Source organism: Ambystoma mexicanum, chromosome 3p (assembly GCF_040938575.1).
Source record: "Ambystoma mexicanum isolate Mex_15411 chromosome 3p, UKY_AmexF1_1, whole genome shotgun sequence".
Lineage (NCBI taxonomy): Eukaryota > Metazoa > Chordata > Amphibia > Caudata > Ambystomatidae > Ambystoma > Ambystoma mexicanum.
Window position 1 is genome coordinate 331,095,680 of NC_090925.1, and position 21,500 is coordinate 331,117,179.

Consider the following 21,500-nt stretch of genomic DNA (forward strand, 5'->3'; position numbering starts at 1 on the left):
TACAGGCAGTGCTGCTGGGTTTTGTGTCATCTGAATGAAGACACTGCTGCTGGGGTTTGTGTCACCTTAATGCAGACACTGCTGCTGGGGTCTGTGTCATCTCAATACAGGCAGTTCTTCTGGGGTCCGTGGCATCTGAATGCAGACACTGCTGCTGGGGTCTGTGTCACCTTAATGCAGACACTGCTGCTGGGTTCTGTGTCATCTCAATACAGGCAGTGCTGCTGGGGTCTGTCTCATCTGAATACGGGCAGTGATGCTGGGGTCTGTCTCGCGTGAATGCAGGCAGTGCTGCTGGGGTCTGTCTCATCTGAGTGCAGGCAGTGCTGCTGGGGTCTGTCTCATGTAAATGCAGGCAGTGCTGCTGGGGTCTGCATCATCTGAATACAGGCAGTGCTGCTGGGGTCTGTCTCATCTGAATGCAGGCAGTGCTGCTGGGGTCTGTCTCATCTGAATGCAGGCAGTGCTGCTGGGGTCTGTCTCATTTGCATGCAGGCAGTGCTGCTGGGGTCTGCATCATCTGAATACAGGCAGTGCTGCTGGGGTCTGTCTCGTCTGAATACAGGCAGTGCTGCTGGGGTCTGTCTCATCTGAGTACAGGCTGCTGGGGCCTGTCTCATCTGAATGCAGGCAGTGCTGCTGGGGTCTGTCTCATCTGAATACAGGCAGTTCTGCTGGGGTCTGTCTCATCTGAATGCAGGTACTGCTGCTGGGGTCTGCCTCGTCTGAATGCAGGCAGTGCTGCTGGGATCTGCCTCGTCTGAGTGCAGGCAGTGCTGCTGGGGTCTGTCTCATCTGAATACAGGCAGTGCTGCTGGGGTCTGTCTCATCTGAATGCAGGCAGTTCTGCTGGGGTCTGCGTCATCTGAATATAGGCAGTGCTGTTGGGATCTGTGTCATCTGAATGCAGGCAGTGTTGCTGGGGTCTGCGTCATCTGAATATAGGCAGTGCTGTTGGGATCTGTGTCATCTGAATGCAGACACTGATGCTGGGGTCTGGGTCATCTCAATACAGGCAGTGCTGCTGGGGTCTGTGTCATCTGAATGCAGGCAGTGCTGCTGGGGTCTGTCTCATCTGAATACAGGCAGTGCTGCTGGGGTCTGTCTCATCTGAATACAGGCAGTGCTGCTGGGGTCTGTCTCATCTGCATAGAGGCAGTGCTGCTAGGGTCTGCATCATCTGAATACAGGCAGTGCTGCTGGGGTCTGTCTCGTCTGAATACAGGCAGTGCTGCTGGGGTCTGTCTCATCTGAATGCAAGCAGTGCTGCTGGGGTCTGTCTCATCTGAATACAGGCTGCTGGGGTCTGTCTCATCTGAATGCAGGCAGTTCTGCTGGGGTCTGTCTCATCTGAATTTAGGCAGTGCTGCTGGGGTCTGTCTCATCTGAATGCAGGCAGTGCTGCTGGGGTCTGTCTCATCTGAATTTAGGCAGTGCTGCTGGGGTCTGTCTCATCTGAATGCAGGCAGTGCTGCTGGGGTCTGTCTCATCTGAATGCAGGCAATGCTGCTGGGGTCTGTCTCATCTGAATGCTGGCAGTGCTGCTGGGGTTTGTCTCATCTGAATGCAAGCAGTGCTGCTGGGGTCTGTCTCATCTGAATACAGGCTGCTGGGGTCTGTCTCATCTGAATGCAGGCAGTGCTGCTGGGGTCTCCGTCATCTCAATACAGGCAGTGCTGCTGGGGGCTGTCTCGTCTGAATACAGGCAGTGCTGCTGGGGTCTGTCTCATCTGAATGCATGCAGTGCTGCTGGGGTCTGCGTCATCTGAATACAGGCAGTGCTGCTGGGGTCTGTCTCGTCTGAATGCAGGCACTGCTGCTGGGGTCTGTCTCGTCTGAATGCAGGCAGTGCTGCTGGGGTCTGTCTCGTCTGTATACAGGCAGTGCTGCTGGGGTCTGTGTCATCTTAATGCAGACACTGCTGCTGGGGTCTGTGTCATCTGACTACAGGCAGTGCTGCTGGGGTCTGTGTCATCTGAATACAGGCAGTGCTGCTGGGGTCTGTCTCATCTGATTGCCAGCAGTGCTGCTGGGGTCTGTGTCATCTTAATACAGGCAGTGCTGCTGGGGTCTGTGTCATCTGACTACAGGCAGTGCTGCTGGGGTCTGTGTCTTCTGAATACAGGCAGTGCTGCTGGGGTCTGTCTCATGTGAATACCGTCAGTGCTGCTGGGGTCTGCCTCATCTGAATGCAGGCAGTGCTGCTGGGGTCTGCATCTGCTGAATGCAGGCAGTGCTGCTGGGGTCTTTCTCATCTGAATGTAGGCAGTGCTGCTGGGGTCTGCGTCATTTGAATACAGGCAGTGCTGCTGGGGTCTGCGCCATCTGAATGCAGACAGTGCTGCTGGAGTCTGTCTCATCTGAATGCAGGCAGTGCTGCTGGGGTCTGTGCCATCTTAATGCAGACACTGATGCTGGGGTCTGGGTCATCTCAATACAGGCAGTGCTGCTGGGGTCTGTGTCATCTGAATGCAGGCAGTGCTGCTGGGGTCTGCATCATCTGAATACAGGCAGTGCTGCTGGGGTCTGTCTCATCTGAATGCAGGCAGTGCTGCTGGGGTCTGTCTCATCTGAATGCAGGCAGTGCTGCTGGGGTCTGTCTCATTTGCATGCAGGCAGTGCTGCTGGGGTCTGCATCATCTGAATACAGGCAGTGCTGCTGGGGTCTGTCTCGTCTGAATACAGGCAGTGCTGCTGGGGTCTGTCTCATCTGAGTACAGGCTGCTGGGGCCTGTCTCATCTGAATGCAGGCAGTGCTGCTGGGGTCTGTCTCATCTGAATACAGGCAGTTCTGCTGGGGTCTGTCTCATCTGAATGCAGGTACTGCTGCTGGGGTCTGCCTCGTCTGAATGCAGGCAGTGCTGCTGGGATCTGCCTCGTCTGAGTGCAGGCAGTGCTGCTGGGGTCTGTCTCATCTGAATACAGGCAGTGCTGCTGGGGTCTGTCTCATCTGAATGCAGGCAGTTCTGCTGGGGTCTGCGTCATCTGAATATAGGCAGTGCTGTTGGGATCTGTGTCATCTGAATGCAGGCAGTGTTGCTGGGGTCTGCGTCATCTGAATATAGGCAGTGCTGTTGGGATCTGTGTCATCTGAATGCAGACACTGATGCTGGGGTCTGGGTCATCTCAATACAGGCAGTGCTGCTGGGGTCTGTGTCATCTGAATGCAGGCAGTGCTGCTGGGGTCTGTCTCATCTGAATACAGGCAGTGCTGCTGGGGTCTGTCTCATCTGAATACAGGCAGTGCTGTTGGGGTCTGTCTCATCTGCATAGAGGCAGTGCTGCTAGGGTCTGCATCATCTGAATACAGGCAGTGCTGCTGGGGTCTGTCTCGTCTGAATACAGGCAGTGCTGCTGGGGTCTGTCTCATCTGAATGCAAGCAGTGCTGCTGGGGTCTGTCTCATCTGAATACAGGCTGCTGGGGTCTGTCTCATCTGAATGCAGGCAGTTCTGCTGGGGTCTGTCTCATCTGAATTTAGGCAGTGCTGCTGGGGTCTGTCTCATCTGAATGCAGGCAGTGCTGCTGGGGTCTGTCTCATCTGAATTTAGGCAGTGCTGCTGGGGTCTGTCTCATCTGAATGCAGGCAGTGCTGCTGGGGTCTGTCTCATCTGAATGCAGGCAATGCTGCTGGGGTCTGTCTCATCTGAATGCTGGCAGTGCTGCTGGGGTTTGTCTCATCTGAATGCAAGCAGTGCTGCTGGGGTCTGTCTCATCTGAATACAGGCTGCTGGGGTCTGTCTCATCTGAATGCAGGCAGTGCTGCTGGGGTCTCCGTCATCTCAATACAGGCAGTGCTGCTGGGGGCTGTCTCGTCTGAATACAGGCAGTGCTGCTGGGGTCTGTCTCATCTGAATGCATGCAGTGCTGCTGGGGTCTGCGTCATCTGAATACAGGCAGTGCTGCTGGGGTCTGTCTCGTCTGAATGCAGGCAGTGCTGCTGGGGTCTGTCTCGTCTGAATGCAGGCAGTGCTGCTGGGGTCTGTCTCGTCTGTATACAGGCAGTGCTGCTGGGGTCTGTGTCATCTTAATGCAGACACTGCTGCTGGGGTCTGTGTCATCTGACTACAGGCAGTGCTGCTGGGGTCTGTGTCATCTGAATACAGGCAGTGCTGCTGGGGTCTGTCTCATCTGATTGCCAGCAGTGCTGCTGGGGTCTGTGTCATCTTAATACAGGCAGTGCTGCTGGGGTCTGTGTCATCTGACTACAGGCAGTGCTGCTGGGGTCTGTGTCTTCTGAATACAGGCAGTGCTGCTGGGGTCTGTCTCATGTGAATACCGTCAGTGCTGCTGGGGTCTGCCTCATCTGAATGCAGGCAGTGCTGCTGGGGTCTGCATCTGCTGAATGCAGGCAGTGCTGCTGGGGTCTTTCTCATCTGAATGTAGGCAGTGCTGCTGGGGTCTGCGTCATTTGAATACAGGCAGTGCTGCTGGGGTCTGCGCCATCTGAATGCAGACAGTGCTGCTGGAGTCTGTCTCATCTGAATGCAGGCAGTGCTGCTGGGGTCTGTGCCATCTTAATGCAGACACTGCTGCTGGGGTCCATCTCATCTGAATACAGCACGTGCTGCTGGGGTCTGTATCATCTGAATACAGGCAGTGCTGCTGGGGTCTGTGCCATCTTAATGCAGACACTGCTGCTGGGGCCGCACCATCTGAATACAGGCCCTGCTGCTGGGGTCTGTGTCATCTGAATACATGCAGTGCTGCTGGGGTCTGTGCCATCTTAATGCAGACACTGCTGCTGGGGTCTGTCTCATCTGATTGCCGGCAGTGCTGCTGGGGTCTCTGTCATCTTAATACAGGCAGCGCTGTTGGGGTCTGTGTAATCTTAATGCAGACACTGCTGCTGGGGTCTGCACCATCTGAATACAGGCCCTGCTGCTGGGGTCTGTGTCATCTGAATACATGCACTGCTGCTGGGGTCTGTGCCATCTTAATGCAGACACTGCTGCTGGGGTCTGTCTCATCTGATTGCCGGCAGTGCTGCTGGGGTCTGTGTCATCTTAATACAGGCAGTTCTTCTGGGGTCTGTCTCATGTGAATACAGTCAGTGCTGCTGGGGTCTGTGTCATCTGAATACAGACAGTGCTGCTGGGGTCTGTGTCATCTGAATGCAGACACTGCTGCTGGGGTCTCTGTCACCTTAATGCAGACACTGCTGCTGGGGTCTGTGTCATCTCAATACAGGCAGTGCTGCTGGGGGCGGTCTCATCTGAATACAGGCAGTGCTGCTGGGGTCTGTCTCATCTGAATACAGGCAGTGCTGCTGGGGGCGGTCTAATCTGAATACAGGCAGTGCTGCTGGGGTCTGTCTCATCTGAATACAGGCAGTGCTGCTGTGGTCTGTCTCATCTGAGTACAGGCTGCTGGGGTCTGTCTCATCTGAAAGCAGGCAGTGCTGTTGGGGTCTGTCTCATCTGCATGCAGGCAGTGCTGCTGGGGTCTGTCTCATCTGAATGCAGACACTGCTGCTGGGGTCTGTGTCATCTGAATACAGGCAGTGCTGCTGGGGTCTGTCTCATCTGAATACAGGCAGCGCTGATGGGGTCTGTCTCATCTGAATACAGGCAGCGCTGATGGGGTCTGTCTCATCTGAATACAGGCAGTGCTGCTGGGTTCTGTCTCATCTGGGTACAGGCTGCTGGGGTCTGTCTCATCTGAATGCAGGCAGTGCTGCTGGGGTCTCTGTCATCTGAATACAGGCAGTGCTGCTGGGGTCTGTGTCATCTGAATGCAGGCACTGCTGCTGGGGTCTGTGTCATCTGAATACAGGCAGTGCTGCTGGGGTCTGTGTCATCTGAATGCAGGCACTGCTGCTGGGGTCTGTGTCATCTGAATACAGGCAGTGCTGCTGGGGTCTGTGTCATCAGAATGCAGGCACTGCTGCTGGGGTCTGTCTCACCTAAATGCAGGCAGTGCTGCTGGGGTCTGTCTCGTCTGAATGCAGGCAGTGCTGCTGGGGTCTGTATCATCTGAATACAGGCAGTGCTGCTGGGGTCTGTCTCATCTGAGTACAGGCTGCTGGGCTCTGTCTCATCTAAATGCAGGCAGTGCTGCTGGGTCTGTCTCATCTGAATGAAGGCAGTGCTGCTGGGGTCTGTCTCTGAATGCAGGCAGTGCTGCTGGGGCCTGCGCCATCTGAATGCAGGCAGTGATGCTGGGGTCTGTCTCATCTGAATACAGGCAGTGCTGCTGGGGTCTGTGTCATCTGAATGCAGACACTGCTGCTGGAGTCTGTGTCATCTCAATACAGGCAGTGCTGCTGGGGCCTGTCTCATCTAAATGCAAGCAGTGCTGCTGGGGCAGTCTCATCTGAATACAGGCAGTGCTGCTGGGGGCGGTCCTTGTCTGAATACAGGCAGTGATGCTGGGGTCTGTCTCGTCTGAATACAGGCAGTGCTGCTGGGGTCTGTCTCGTCTGAATACAGGCAGTGCTGCTGGGGTCTGCCTCATCTGAATGCAAGCAGTGCTGCTGGGGTCTGTCTCGTCTGAATACAGGCAGTGCTGCTGGGGTCTGTGTCATCTGAATGGAGACACTGCTGCTGGGGTTTGTGTCACCTTAATGCAGACACTGCTGCTGGGGTCTGTGTCATCTCAATACAGACAGTTCTGCTGGGGTCCGTGTCATCTGAATGCAGACACTGCTGCTGGGGTCTGTGTCACCTTAATGCAGACACTGCTGCTGGCATCTTTGTCATCTCAATACAGGCAGTGCTGCTGGGGTCTGACTCATCTGAATACAGGCAGTGGTGCTGGGGTCTGTCTCGCGTGAATGCAGGCAGTGCTGCTGGGGTCTGTCTCACCTGAGTGCAGGCAGTGCTGCTGGGGTCTGTCTCGTCTGAATGCAGGCAGTGCTGCTGGGGTCTGTCTCGTCTGAATGCAGGCAGTGCTGCTGGGGTCTGCATCATCTGAATACAGGCAGTGCTGCTGGGGTCTGTCTCATCTGAGTGCAGGCAGTGTTGCTTGGGTCTGTCTCATCTGAGTGCAGGCAGTGCTGCTGGGGTCTGTCTCATGTGAATGCAGGCAGTGCTGCTGGGGTCTGTCTCGTGTGAATGCAGGCAGTGCTGCTGGGGTCTGCATCATCTGAATACAGGCAGTGCTGCTGGGGTCTGTCTCATCTGAGTACAGGCTGCTGGGGTCTGTCTCATCTAAATACAGGCAGTCCTGCTGGGGTCTGTCTCATCTGAATGCAGGCATTGCTGCTGGAGTCTGTCTCATCTGAATGCAGGCAGTGCTGCTGGGGTCTGCCTCGTCTGAATACAGGCAGTGCTGCTGGGTTTTGTGTCATCTGAATGAAGACACTGCTGCTGGGGTTTGTGTCACCTTAATGCAGACACTGCTGCTGGGGTCTGTGTCATCTCAATACAGGCAGTTCTTCTGGGGTCCGTGGCATCTGAATGCAGACACTGCTGCTGGGATCTGTGTCACCTTAATGCAGACACTGCTGCTGGGGTCTGTCTCGTCTGAATGCAGGCAGTGCTGCTGGGGTCTGTCTCATGTAAATGCAGGCAGTGCTGCTGGGGTCTGCATCATCTGAATACAGGCAGTGCTGCTGGGGTCTGTCTCATCTGAATGCAGGCAGTGCTGCTGGGGTCTGTCTCATCTGAATGCAGGCATTGCTGCTGGGGTCTGTCTCGTGTGAATGCAGGCAGTGCTGCTGGGGTCTGCATCATCTGAATACAGGCAGTGCTGCTGGGGTCTGTCTCATGTGAATGCAGGCAGTGCTGCTGGGGTCTGTCTCATCTGAGTACAGGCTGCTGGGGTCTGTCTCATCTAAATACAGGTAGTCCTGCTGGGGTCTGTCTCATCTGAATGCAGGCAGTGTTGCTGGGGTCTGCATCATTTGAATACAGGCAGTTCTGCTGGGGTCTGTGTCATCTGAATGCAGACACTGCTGCTGAGGTCTGTGTCATCTCAATGCAGACACTGCTGCTGGGGTCTGTGTCATCTTAATGCAGACACTCCTGCTGGGGGCGGTCTCATCTGAATGCAGGCAGTGCTGCTGGGGTCTCTCTCATCTGAATGCAGGCAGTGCTGATGGGGTCTGTCTCATCTGAGTGCAGGCAGTGCTGCTGAGGTCTGTCTCATCTGAATGCAGGCAGTGCTGCTGGGGTCTGTCTCATCTGAATAAAGGCAGTGCTGCTGGGGTCTGCCTCATCTGAATGCAGGCAGTGCTGCTGGGTTCTGTCACATCTGAATACAGGCTGCTGGGGTCTGTCTCATCTGAGTGCAGGCAGTGCTGCTGGGGTCTGTCTCGTCTGAATGCAGGCAGTGCTGCTGGGGTCTGTCTCGTGTGAATGCAGGCAGTGCTGCTGGGGTCTGTCACATCTGAATACAGGCTGCTGGGGTCTGTCTCATCTGAGTGCAGGCAGTGCTGCTGGGGTCTGTCTCGTCTGAATGCAGGCAGTGCTGCTGGGGTCTGTCTCGTGTGAATGCAGGCAGTGCTGCCTGGGTCTGTCTCGTCTGAATGCAGGCAGTTCTCCTGGGGTCTGTCGCATCTGAATACAGGCAGTGCTGCTGGGGTCTGTCTCATCTGAGTACAGGCTGCTGGGGTCTGTCTCATCTGAATGCAGGCAGTGCTGCTGGGGTCTGCCTCATCTGAATGCAGGCAGTGCTGCTGGGGTCTGTCTCATCTGAATACAGGCAGTGCTGCTGGGGTCTGTCTCATCTGAATGCAGGCAGTTATGCTGGGGTCTGTATCATCTGAATGCAGGCAGTGCTGCTGGGGCCTGTCTCATCTGAATACAGTCTGCTGGGGTCTGTCTCATCTGAATGCAAGCAGTGCTGCTGGGGTCTGTCTCATCTGAATGCAGGCAGTGCTGCTGGGGTCTGTCTCATCTGAGTGCAAGCAGTGCTGCTGGGGTCTGTCTCATCTGAATGCAGGCAGTGCTGCTGGGGTCTGTCTCATCTGCATGTAGGCAGTGCTGCTGGGGTCTGCATCATCTGAATACAGGCAGTGCTGCTGGGGTCTGTCTCGTCTGAATACAGGCAGTGCTGCTGGGGTCTGTCTCATCTGAGTACAGGCTGCTGGGGTCTGTCTCATCTGAATGCAGGCAGTGCTGCTGGGGTCTCCGTCATCTCAATACAGGCAGTGCTGCTGGGGGCTGTCTCGTCTGAATACAGGCAGTGCTGCTGGGGTCTGTCTCGTCTGAATGCATGCAGTGCTGCTGGGGTCTGCGTCATCTGAATACAGGCAGTGCTGCTGGGGTCTGTCTCGTCTGAATGCAGGCAGTGCTGCTGGGGTCTGTCTCGTCTGAAAGCAGGCAGTGCTGCTGGAGTCTGTCTCGTCTGTATACAGGCAGTGCTGCTGGGGTCTGTCTCATCTGAGTACAGGCTGCTGGGGCCTGTCTCATCTGAATGCAGGCAGTGTTGTTGGGGTCTGCCTCATTTGAATGCAGGCACTGCTGCTGGGGTCTGTCTCATCTGAATGCAGGCAGTGCTGCTGGGGTCTGTCTCATCTGAATACAGGCAGTGCTGCTGGGGTCTGTCTCATCTGAATGCAGGCAGTGCTGCTGGGGTCTGTCTCATCTGAATGCAGGCAGTGCTGCTGGGGTCTGTCTCATCTGAATGCAGGCAGTGCTGCTGGGGTCAGTCTCATCTGAATACAGGTCTGTCTCATCTGAATGCAGGCAATGCTGCTGGGGTCTGTCTCATCTGAATGCTGGCAGTGCTGCTGGGGTCTGTCTCATCTGAATGCAAGCAGTGCTGCTGGGGTCTGTCTCATCTGAATACAGGCTGCTGGGGTCTGTCTCATCTGAATGCAGGCAGTTCTTCTGGGGTCTGTCTCATCTGAATTCAGGCAGTGCTGCTGGGGTCTGTCTCATCTGAATACAGGCTGCTGGGGTCTGTCTCATCTGAATGCAGGCAGTGCTGCTGGGGTCTGTCTCATCTGAGCGCAGGCAGTGCTGCTGGGGTCTGTCTCATCTGAATGCAGGCAGTGCTGCTGGGGTCTGTCTCATTTGCATGCAGGCAGTGCTGCTGGGGTCTGCATCATCTGAATACAGGCAGTGCTGCTGGGGTCTGTCTCGTCTGAATACAGGCAGTGCTGCTGGGGTCTGTCTCATCTGAGTACAGGCTGCTGGGGCCTGTCATCTGAATGCAGGCAGTGCTGCTGGGGTCTGTCTCATCTGAATACAGGCAGTTCTGCTGGGGTCTGTCTCATCTGAATGCAGGTATTGCTGCTGGGGTCTGCCTCGTCTGAAGGCAGGCAGTGCTGCTGGGGTCTGCCTCGTCTGAGTGCAGGCAGTGCTGCTGGGGTCTGTCTCATCTGAATACAGGCAGTGCTGCTGGGGTCTGTCTCATCTGAATGCAGACAGTTCTGCTGGGGTCTGTCTCATCTGAATGCAGGCAGTGTTGCTGGGGTCTGCCTCATCTGAATGCAGGCAGTGCTGCTGGGTTCTGTCTCATCTGAATGCAGGAAGTGCTGCTGGGGTCTGTCTCATCTGAATACAGGCTGCTGGGGTCTGTCTCATTTGAGTGCAGGCAGTGCTGCTGGGGTCTGTCTCGTCTGAATGCAGGCAGTGCTGCTGGGGTCTGTCTCGTGTGAATGCAGGCAGTGCTGCTGGGGTCTGTCTCGTCTGAATGCAGGCAGTTCTGCTGGGGTCTGTCGCATCTGAATACAGGCAGTGCTGCTGGGGTCTGTCTCATCTGAGTACAGGCTGCTGGGGTCTGTCTCATCTGAATGCAGGCAGTGCTGCTGGGGTCTGCCTCATCTGAATGCAGGCAGTGCTGCTGGGGTCTGTCTCATCTGAATACAGGCAGTGCTGCTGGGGTCTGTCTCATCTGAATGCAGGCAGTTATGCTGGGGTCTGTATCATGTGAATGCAGGCAGTGCTGCTGGGGTCTGTCTCATCTGAATACAGTCTGCTGGGGTCTGTCTCATCTGAATGCAAGCAGTGCTGCTGGGGTCTGTCTCATCTGAATGCAGGCAGTGCTGCTGGGGTCTGTCTCATCTGAGTGCAAGCAGTGCTGCTGGGGTCTGTCTCATCTGAATGCAGGCAGTGCTGCTGGGGTCTATCTCATCTGCATGCAGGCAGTGCTGCTGGGGTCTGCATCATCTGAATACAGGCAGTGCTGCTGGGGTCTGTCTCGTCTGAATACAGGCAGTGCTGCTGGGGTCTGTCTCATCTGAGTACAGGCTGCTGGGGTCTGTCTCATCTGAATGCAGGCAGTGCTGCTGGGGTCTCCGTCATCTCAATACAGGCAGTGCTGCTGGGGGCTGTCTCGTCTGAATACAGGCAGTGCTGCTGGGGTCTGTCTCGTCTGAATGCATGCAGTGCTGCTGGGGTCTGCTTCATCTGAATACAGGCAGTGCTGCTGGGGTCTGTCTCGTCTGAATGCAGGCAGTGCTGCTGGGGTCTGTCTCATCTGAGTACAGGCAGTGCTGCTGGGGTCTGTCTCATCTGAATGCAGGCAGTGCTGCTGGGGTCTGTCTCATCTGAATACAGGCAGTGCTGCTGGGGTCTGTCTCATCTGAATGCAGGCAGTGCTGCTGGGGTCTGTCTCATCTGAATGCAGCTAGTGCTGCTGGGGTCTGTCTCATCTGAATGCAGGCAGTGCTGCTGGGGTCAGTCTCATCTAAATACAGGTCTGTCTCATCTGAATGCAGGCAATGCTGCTGGGGTCTGTCTCATCTGAATGCTGGCAGTGCTGCTGGGGTCTGTCTCATCTGAATGCAAGCAGTGCTGCTGGGGTCTGTCTCATCTGAATACAGGCTGCTGGGGTCTGTCTCATCTGAATGAAGGCAGTTCTGCTGGGGTCTGTCTCATCTGAATTCAGGCAGTGCTGCTGGGGTCTGTCTCATCTGAATACAGGATGCTGGGGTCTGTCTCATCTGAATGCAGGCAGTGCTGCTGGGGTCTGTCTCATCTGAGTGCAGGCAGTGCTGCTGTGGTCTGTCTCATCTGAATGCAGGCAGTGCTGCTGGGGTCTGTCTCATTTGCATGCAGGCAGTGCTGCTGGGGTCTGCATCATCTGAATACAGGCAGTGCTGCTGGGGTCTGTCTCGTCTGAGTACAGGCTGCTGGGGCCTGTCTCATCTGAATGCAGGCAGTGCTGCTGGGGTCTGTCTCATCTGAATACAGGCAGTTCTGCTGGGGTCTGTCTCATCTGAATGCAGGTACTGCTGCTGGGGTCTGCCTCGTCTGAATGCAGGCAGTGCTGCTGGGATCTGCCTCGTCTGAGTGCAGGCAGTGCTGCTGGGGTCTGTCTCATCTGAATACAGGGAGTGCTGCTGGGGTCTGTCTCATCTGAATGCAGGCAGTTCTGCTGGGGTCTGCGTCATCTGAATATAGGCAGTGCTTTTGGGATCTGTGTCATCTGAATGCAGGCAGTGTTGCTGGGGTCTGCGTCATCTGAATATAGGCAGTGCTGTTGGGATCTGTGTCATCTGAATGCAGACACTGATGCTGGGGTCTGGGTCATCTCAATACAGGCAGTGCTGCTGGGGTCTGTGTCATCTGAATGCAGGCAGTGCTGCTGGGGTCTGCCTCATCTGAATACAGGCAGTGCTGCTGGGGTCTGTCTCATCTGAATACAGGCAGTGCTGCTGGGGTCTGTCTCATCTGCATAGAGGCATTGCTGCTGGGGTCTGCATCATCTGAATACAGGCAGTGCTGCTGGGGTCTGTCTCGTCTGAATACAGGCAGTGCTGCTGGGGTCTGTCTCATCTGAATGCAAGCAGTGCTGCTGGGGTCTGTCTCATCTGAATACAGGCTGCTGGGGTCTGTCTCATCTGAATGCAGGCAGTTCTGCTGGGGTCTGTCTCATCTGAATTTAGGCAGTGCTGCTGGGGTCTGTCTCATCTGAATGCAGGCAGTGCTGCTGAGGTCTGTCTCATCTGAATGCAGGCAGTGCTGCTGGGGTCAGTCTCATCTGAATACAGGTCTGTCTCATCTGAATGCAGGCAATGCTGCTGGGGTCTGTCTCATCTGAATGCTGGCAGTGCTGCTGGGGTCTGTCTCATCTGAATGCAAGCAGTGCTGCTGGGGTCTGTCTCATCTGAATACAGGCTGCTGGGGTCTGTCTCATCTGAATGCAGGCAGTGCTGCTGGGGTCTCCGTCATCTCAATACAGGCAGTGCTGCTGGGGGCTGTCTCGTCTGAATACAGGCAGTGCTGCTGGGGTCTGTCTCGTCTGAATGCATGCAGTGCTGCTGGGGTCTGCGTCATCTGAATACAGGCAGTGCTGCTGGGGTCTGTCTCGTCTGAATGCAGGCAGTGCTGCTGGGGTCTGTCTCGTCTGAATGCAGGCAGTGCTGCTGGGGTCTGTCTCGTCTGTATACGGGCAGTGCTGCTGGGGTCTTTGTCATCTTAATGCAGACACTGCTGCTGGGGTCTGTGTCATCTGACTACAGGCAGTGCTGCTGGGGTCTGTGTCATCTGAATACAGGCAGTGCTGCTGGGGTCTGTCTCATCTGATTGCCAGCAGTGCTGCTGGGGTCTGTGTCATCTTAATACAGGCAGTGCTGCTGGGGTCTGTGTCATCTGACTACAGGCAGTGCTGCTGGGGTCTGTGTCTTCTGAATACAGGCAGTGCTGCTGGGGTCTGTCTCATGTGAATACCGTCAGTGCTGCTGGGGTCTGCCTCATCTGAATGCAGGCAGTGCTGCTGGGGTCTGCATCATCTGAATGCAGGCAGTGCTGCTGGGGTCTTTCTCATCTGAATGTAGGCAGTGCTGCTGGGGTCTGCGTCATTTGAATACAGGCAGTGCTGCTGGGGTCTGCGCCATCTGAATGCAGACAGTGCTGCTGGAGTCTGTCTCATCTGAATGCAGGCAGTGCTGCTGGGGTCTGTGCCATCTTAATGCAGACACTGCTGCTGGGGTCCATCTCATCTGAATACAGCACGTGCTGCTGGGGTCTGTATCATCTGAATACAGGCAGTGCTGCTGGGGTCTGTGCCATCTTAATGCAGACACTGCTGCTGGGGTCCGCACCATCTGAATACAGGCCCTGCTGCTGGGGTCTGTGTCATCTGAATACATGCAGTGCTGCTGGGGTCTGTGCCATCTTAATGCAGACACTGCTGCTGGGGTCTGTCTCATCTGATTGCCGGCAGTGCTGCTGGGGTCTGTGTCATCTTAATACAGGCAGCGCTGTTGGGGTCTGTGTAATCTTAATGCAGACACTGCTGCTGGGTCTGCACCATCTGAATACAGGCCCTGCTGCTGGGGTCTGTGTCATCTGAATACATGCACTGCTGCTGGGGTCTGTGCCATCTTAATGCAGACACTGCTGCTGGGGTCTGTCTCATCTGATTGCCGGCAGTGCTGCTGGGGTCTGTGTCATCTTAATACAGGCAGTTCTTCTGGGGTCTGTCTCATGTGAATACAGTCAGTGCTGCTGGGGTCTGTGTCATCTGAATGCAGACAGTGCTGCTGGGGTCTGTGTCATCTGAATGCAGACACTGCTGCTGGGGTCTCTGTCACCTTAATGCAGACACTGCTGCTGGGGTCTGTGTCATCTCAATACAGGCAGTGCTGCTGGGGGCGGTCTCATCTGAATACAGGCAGTGCTGCTGGGGTCTGTCTCATCTGAATACAGGCAGTGCTGCTGGGGGCGGTCTAATCTGAATACAGGCAGTGCTGCTGGGGTCTGTCTCATCTGAATACAGGCAGTGCTGCTGTGGTCTGTCTCAGTACAGGCTGCTGGGGTCTGTCTCATCTGAAAGCAGGCAGTGCTGTTGGGGTCTGTCTCATCTGCATGCAGGCAGTGCTGCTGGGGTCTGTCTCATCCGAATGCAGGCAGTGCTGCTGGGGTCTGTCTCGTCTGAATACAGGCAGTGCTGCTGGGATCTGTGTCATCTGAATACAGGCAGTGCTGCTGGGGTCTGTCTCGTTTGATTACAGGCAGTGCTGCTGGGGTTTGTGTCATCTGAATGCAGACACTGCTGCTGGGGTCTGTCATCTGAATACAGGCAGTGCTGCTGGGGTCTGTCATCTGAATACAGGCAGCGCTGATGGGGTCTGTCTCATCTGAATACAGGCAGCGCTGATGGGGTCTGTCTCATCTGAATACAGGCAGTGCTGCTGGGTTCTGTCTCATCTGAGTACAGGCTGCTGGGGTCTGTCTCATCTGAATGCAGGCAGTGCTGCTGGGGTCTCTGTCATCTGAATACAGGCAGTGCTGCTGGGGTCTGTGTCATCTGAATGCAGGCACTGCTGCTGGGGTCTGTGTCATCTGAATACAGGCAGTGCTGCTGGGGTCTGTGTCATCTGAATGCAGGCACTGCTGCTGGGGTCTGTGTCATCTGAATACAGGCAGTGCTGCTGGGGTCTGTGTCATCTGAATGCAGGCACTGCTGCTGGGGTCTGTCTCACCTGAATGCAGGCAGTGCTGCTGGGGTCTGTCTCGTCTGAATGCAGGCAGTGCTGCTGGGGTCTGTATCATCTGAATACAGGCAGTGCTGCTGGGGTCTGTCTCATCTGAGTACAGGCTGCTGGGCTCTGTCTCATCTAAATGCAGGCAGTGCTGCTGGGTCTGTCTCATCTGAATGAAGGCAGTGCTGCTGGGGTCTGTCTCTGAATGCAGGCAGTGCTGCTGGGGTCTGCGCCATCTGAATGCAGGCAGTGATGCTGGGGTCTGTCTCATCTGAATACAGGCAGTGCTGCTGGGGTCTGTGTCATCTGAATGCAGACACTGCTGCTGGAGTCTGTGTCATCTCAATACAGGCAGTGCTGCTGGGGCCTGTCTCATCTAAATGCAAGCAGTGCTGCTGGGGCAGTCTCATCTGAATACAGGCAGTGCTGCTGGGGGCGGTCCTTGTCTGAATACAGGCAGTGATGCTGGGGTCTGTCTCGTCTGAATACAGGCAGTGCTGCTGGGGTCTGTCTCGTCTGAATACAGGCAGTGCTGCTGGGGTCTGCCTCATCTGAATGCAAGCAGTGCTGCTGGGGTCTGTCTCGTCTGAATACAGGCAGTGCTGCTGGGGTCTGTGTCATCTGAATGGAGACACTGCTGCTGGGGTTTGTGTCACCTTAATGCAGACACTGCTGCTGGGGTCTGTGTCATCTCAATACAGGCAGTTCTGCTGGGGTCCGTGTCATCTGAATGCAGACACTGCTGCTGGGGTCTGTGTCACCTTAATGCAGACACTGCTGCTGGGATCTTTGTCATCTCAATACAGGCAGTGCTGCTGGGGTCTGACTCATCTGAATACAGGCAGTGGTGCTGGGGTCTGTCTCGCGTGAATGCAGGCAGTGCTGCTGGGGTCTGTCTCATCTGAGTGCAGGCAGTGCTGCTGGGGTCTGTCTCGTCTGAATGCAGGCAGTGCTGCTGGGGTCTGTCTCGTATGAATGCAGGCAGTGCTGCTGGGGTCTGCATCATCTGAATACAGGCAGTGCTGCTGGGGTCTGTCTCATCTGAGTGCAGGCAGTGTTGCTGGGGTCTGTCTCATCTGAGTGCAGGCAGTGCTGCTGGGGTCTGTCTCATGTGAATGCAGGCAGTGCTGCTGGGGTCTGTCTCGTGTGAATGCAGGCTGTGCTGCTGGGGTCTACATCATCTGAATACAGGCAGTGCTGCTGGGGTCTGTCTCATCTGAGTACAGGCTGCTGGGGTCTGTCTCATCTAAATACAGGCAGTCCTGCTGGGGTCTGTCTCATCTGAATGCAGGCATTGCTGCTGGAGTCTGTCTCATCTGAATGCAGGCAGTGCTGCTGGGGTCTGCCTCGTCTGAATACAGGCAGTGCTGCTGGGTTTTGTGTCATCTGAATGAAGACACTGCTGCTGGGGTTTGTGTCACCTTAATGCAGACACTGCTGCTGGGGTCTGTGTCATCTCAATACAGGCAGTTCTTCTGGGGTCCGTGGCATCTGAATGCAGACACTGCTGCTGGGGTCTGTGTCACCTTAATGCAGACACTGCTGCTGGGTTCTGTGTCATCTCAATACAGGCAGTGCTGCTGGGGTCTGTCTCATCTGAATACGGGCAGTGATGCTGGGGTCTGTCTCGCGTGAATGCAGGCAGTGCTGCTGGGGTCTGTCTCATCTGAGTGCAGGCAGTGCTGCTGGGGTCTGTCTCATGTAAATGCAGGCAGTGCTGCTGGGGTCTGCATCATCTGAATACAGGCAGTGCTGCTGGGGTCTGTCTCATCTGAATGCAGGCAGTGCTGCTGGGGTCTGTCTCATCTGAATGCAGGCAGTGCTGCTGGGGTCTGTCTCATTTGCATGCAGGCAGTGCTGCTGGGGTCTGCATCATCTGAATACAGGCAGTGCTGCTGGGGTCTGTCTCGTCTGAATACAGGCAGTGCTGCTGGGGTCTGTCTCATCTGAGTACAGGCTGCTGGGGCCTGTCTCATCTGAATGCAGGCAGTGCTGCTGGGGTCTGTCTCATCTGAATACAGGCAGTTCTGCTGGGGTCTGTCTCATCTGAATGCAGGTACTGCTGCTGGGGTCTGCCTCGTCTGAATGCAGGCAGTGCTGCTGGGATCTGCCTCGTCTGAGTGCAGGCAGTGCTGCTGGGGTCTGTCTCATCTGAATACAGGCAGTGCTGCTGGGGTCTGTCTCATCTGAATGCAGGCAGTTTGTTAGGGAGAATTCTCTGGTTAGGCTGAATTTCCCTACCTAGTGAGTCCCCCAGCAGCTTTGCTGGATTTCTGGGGTTTAATTTTTTTCTCCTGCCAAGAGTGAGACTCTTTTACCCTCACTCTTGGACATGTTGAAGTGTGTTTTCTTGGTTAAACCTTGTGTTGAATGGGCTATGGGGTCTTTTACTCCATAGGGCCTCATGTATTTTTGTGATGTGGGTCACACAGCACCCTCTGTGCCGTGACCCAGGGGTGTCCTAGGGACTCCCCAACATAGACTCCATACCCTGGGACTGACTACTGTCTCCCAGGGCATGTAAAGTCACCAAAGACTTTGCTAGTCTTGAATCCTGAACAGAACCAGTACAAACCATCATATTGTGGACGTACTGGCTGGGGCAATTCGATTGCCCCAGGGTCTGTTAGTCGAGGGGGCACGTCTCCGTCCCCCCTGATCGAGTTTTGGCTGGTGGCAGTGGAAACTACTTTTTATATTCGACCGCGAATATTTCCCTATGGGATTTCCCATTGTTTTAGGCTAACACATTTAATTATTTATTTACGGTAGCCTTAAACATACCGCCGGTTTATATATTTATTTTTATAACTCCGGTTGGGACTTTTTGCCAAAACTTGATTCTAAAATGGCGTTGGTGTTCGCCTCTGTAACTCTGACCCAAAGTGGAGCCCTTTGTTCCACTTTTGGCGGGCTTCTCCACAGAAGCCCTCCAAAGTGGTGCCACTCTGTCTGGGGTACTTAGGAGGGGTGGAGGGGGATTTAGGCACCCTGGACTGAGTTACCTTGGTAACTCAAGTCGCACTCCGTCCTGATTGGCCCAAGTGGTGAGCCGCCCGGCTCACCACTTAGCATGTTTGAGTGACAGCTAGGCTGGGTGAATGGGGGTTTGCTGCATAAAAGCAGGGCTTTGGGGACTGGGACTTCAGAAGTCGCCACAGGACCAAGAATCCGACGAGGGAAGAGCTGAGCCGACCTGCTTCGACGACACCACCCGGTGGAGCCCTGCTGAACCGTCTCACCACTTTTTCCCGACGACCGAGGAGAACTCTTAACGGAGTGGCTCCTTCCCTTGACTGGTGGGGACAACCAGTTTTCGCCTTCTTTCCGTCCTTTTGAGGTATCTCGTGGCCGCCTTGCCTGTGCCAAGCACCCCGGCATCCGGAATACCACACTTTACCCCCATACCGCGAAAGTCGGTACCAACCCTTTAACCGGAGGACTCCGCGGCTGGTTTCTTCCCGGGCAGTGCTACGACCTTTCTCTTCTGCTCTTCAGCGAGATATTCTTCTCCCCTGACCGACGTCGAGCCTTGCTGTCGCTGCCTGGAACAACTGCCCCCGCTGGAAGATCCTTTCCGCTTAAGGTACTGTGTTCCGCCTGGCTTCCCTTGCTACCGACTGTACGGGGTAGATTTAGTCCCCGGCTTTCGAACCTGGGAGTGCCTGGGACACTTTGGCTAAACTTTCTGAGCCACTCTAAACTCTTTTTGACTCTTTGCAAGACTTTGAATCTCTAACTAACAGTGTGATCTTGGGCACATTTTCGCTCCGGCTACTCTAAGAGTGGGCCCTGCCTAGTGACTTTTGCTCACCTGTGACTTTATTCTTCTTTAAGCCTATTGCAAGTGTTCTGGACCTTAGAGTGGTGTGTCTAACCTATTTCTGCTTTTTCTCTCCCTTTCTTGGAAACTACTAGAGTGTCATCTAACGTTAAGCACTCACCTCTGTTTTAATTAAGTGGTGTTAACCTAGAGTTGTCTAGATAGGAGAAAGGATTGAATTTACTTTCAGTATAACGGTGTTGAAGTGCTTTTACTATATTTTTGCTAGAGTGTTTTTAACTTATGTGTATTTTAAATAAATAACTATATACTTTTGAAACCAAGCTCTGGTCAGTGTTTGCTTGTGCTATTGTGTTTTGGTACATATTGTGTATACTTTACATACTGCCTAACTCTTCTTGAGAGAAGTCTGACTGCTCAGCCACAGCTACCAGGTAAATCTGGGTGGTACAGACTGCTACCAAAGGGGTTTACTGCTCTACCTGTAGTCTTAAATCTTTTGCAGTGTTCCCCAAGGGAACTGCACAGGTTTCTGCCTAACACTGGTGTACAGCGGTGGGATTTGTATTGAGTATACATTTTATTGTGCTTTAGATACCTTAGTGCAACTAACCACAAAGCTTAGCACTGAAAAAGTAAAACCTCTAACATGTCAGTTATAGAAAGCTATAGTCAAGAGTCCCTTGCAGCCAAAACTGCTGATTGTTTAAGAGTGCTCTGTAAACATAAGGATCTCCTGACTAAGGGCAAGAAAATGGAGCTGATTGAAAGATTGTTAGCTAACCAAAGTCTGGGTGATGGTTCAGAGGAGCCTACCACTCCAGCAACTGTAGATGACAGTATTGAAGTTAACATGGAGCAAAATGTTGATGTTTCTGAGGAAGAGTCAGAAGAGGAGGGTGAGGCTGTTGTAACTGTCCCCCCTAGGCCTCTGCCTGCTCTACCTGCTGTGCCTACTGGACCTTTACCAGGTCCCACATTTAGTCCTCAGTACTTTGAACTGGAGAAAATGAAGCTAGAATTGGAGTATAAGAAACTTAATGCTCAAACTGACAAAGAACTAAGGCTAAGGGAAATGGAGCTCAAGTATGACTTAGAAATGAAGAAATTATCTGTTGAGAATGTTTCTCTCTCTGGCTCCTCTAGAAGTTCCAGTCCTAAAAGACCCCGGATGCCTAAAGAATTGGTTGGTATGTATGAGCCTAAGTTGGATGTGTTGGATTGGTTGTCTCTGTTTGAATATAATCATGGGCTCCAGAACATCACAGGAAATGACTTACTCACCTGGTTGTTCTCTAGGCTTCCCCCTGTTGCAACTGATGTGGTAATGGAGATGGGGGAGGAGGATAGGAAGGACTATGAATGTGTGAAACTAGCTTTGATAGCTAGGTTTGGGAAGACCCCTTCCCAGTATCTTAAGAGGTTTAGGAGCCTCAAAAAGCATGATGGTACCCCTTGGGCTACCTGGGTGAGTGAATGTTTGAAAAACTTAGAGGGATGGATTAAGGGTTACAAGGTGAACACTTATGAGGGGATGAGAAATCTCTTTATGTTGGAGTCAATTTATGATGCCTGCTCTCCTGAGCTCAGACAACACTTGGCTGATTCCAAGGAATTAGATTCCCGGAAACTAGCTAAGGCTGCTGACTTGTGGGTTGCCAACAGGGCCACTCACAAGGATTCTGGGGTAACTCAGAAGAAGGATGGGGAGAAACAGCCTAAAAAAGACTCCAAAGAGAATTCTAATAATTCCTATCCCAAAGAGGGCCCCAAACCACAAAATAACCAGGGTAAGCCACATGGGAAACCTAGTCAGGCTACTGTACCTTCTGGCCACAAGCCAGAAGGAGGTCAGAACAAGCCACCCTTCCAGAGAGCATTTGGACAATGCTATGTCTGTCAGGGTACTGACCATATCAAAGGAGATCCCAAGTGCAAGGGTAAACCTGCAGGGATCAGCACAGTCTCCTTAGCCTTCACTCCTGAGGATGAAGTACAGATGGCTAGTGCCCACTTTGAACTCTTTGCTGAAGAACCCTTGGGTCTTCAAGCAACTGTAAACTTAGAGCCTATGGGTCTGGTTAGTCCCCAGAATAGGGTTGTGTATAACTCCCTACCTGTTAACTCTAAGGTGTATTATGTGGACAGTGTTCTTGTCAATGGCCAGGATACTCCTGCCAGGAGAGACACTGGGGCCAGCAGAACAGTAGTGGATGAAAGCTTCTTTCAACCTGAGGATGTGGCCAAAGCACCCAAAGGTCCCACTAAGATGTCTGGAGGCCCTGTCCAAATGGTTCCTATCCTACCAGCCCTCATTCAGTGTAACAACATGACAGTGAGGATCCCTGTCAGTGTTCAGACTGAGGTACCTGGGAAGGTCCTGTTAGGGAATGAC